Below are 768 nucleotides of genomic sequence, written 5' to 3'. Positions count from 1 at the left end.
AATGAATGTAGTACATTCAGGTACTCACTGAGTACAATCGATACTATAAGAAAGACAATCGATTTATCAAACTTCGACTCCAAGTTCACACAGCTCTAGCACGTCATTTCTCGACCCGCTCTTTCGTTTGAGCCCAAAAAAACATACATATCTTGTCTGACATCTTTGCTACAAACTCGGGTCTTCAAACAAGGTCGGGAGTTCAGACAAGATATGTATGTTTTTTTGGGCTCAAACGAAAGAGCGGGTCGAGAAATGACGTGTTACAGCTGTGTGAACTTGGAGTCGAAGTTTGATAAATCGATTGTCTTTCTTATAGTATCGATTGTACTCAGTGAGTACCTGAATGTACTACATTCATTGAAAAATCATTTGGTGAAAATTCATTTGTACCCCGCACCCCTAGACGTAAGAGGTGCGGGAAAAATCGTGCAGCGTCGGAAATGAAGGTACGGAAAAAATTTTCATGAGCAAGGATTCAGCATGGATAGTACTTGTATGTACTATATTTTTCCATTTCATTTATCAACCCCTTCAATACTTTACCCGCTTCTAAAATCTTAAATGTATGAAGGACGTCAGGAAAACATACTTCTAAATCGTTATTACTCGTTTGTACCAACGAAAATTATTCTTTATTATTATTATTATTATTATTATTATTTTCATCCAATCACCTAATTCCATTTTTATCAACGGTAAAATCATCGTAATGGATTCCATATGTAGTTCGTGAAGTTTTGATGTGGGTACAAACGTCTCAACTTC

The sequence above is a fragment of the Diachasma alloeum genome, unplaced genomic scaffold (genome assembly GCF_001412515.2).
Source record: "Diachasma alloeum isolate Michigan unplaced genomic scaffold, Dall2.0 Dall_scaffold_00176, whole genome shotgun sequence".
NCBI classification, from domain to species: Eukaryota; Metazoa; Arthropoda; class Insecta; order Hymenoptera; family Braconidae; genus Diachasma; species Diachasma alloeum.
Note: the sequence above shows the minus strand (reverse complement) of the source record.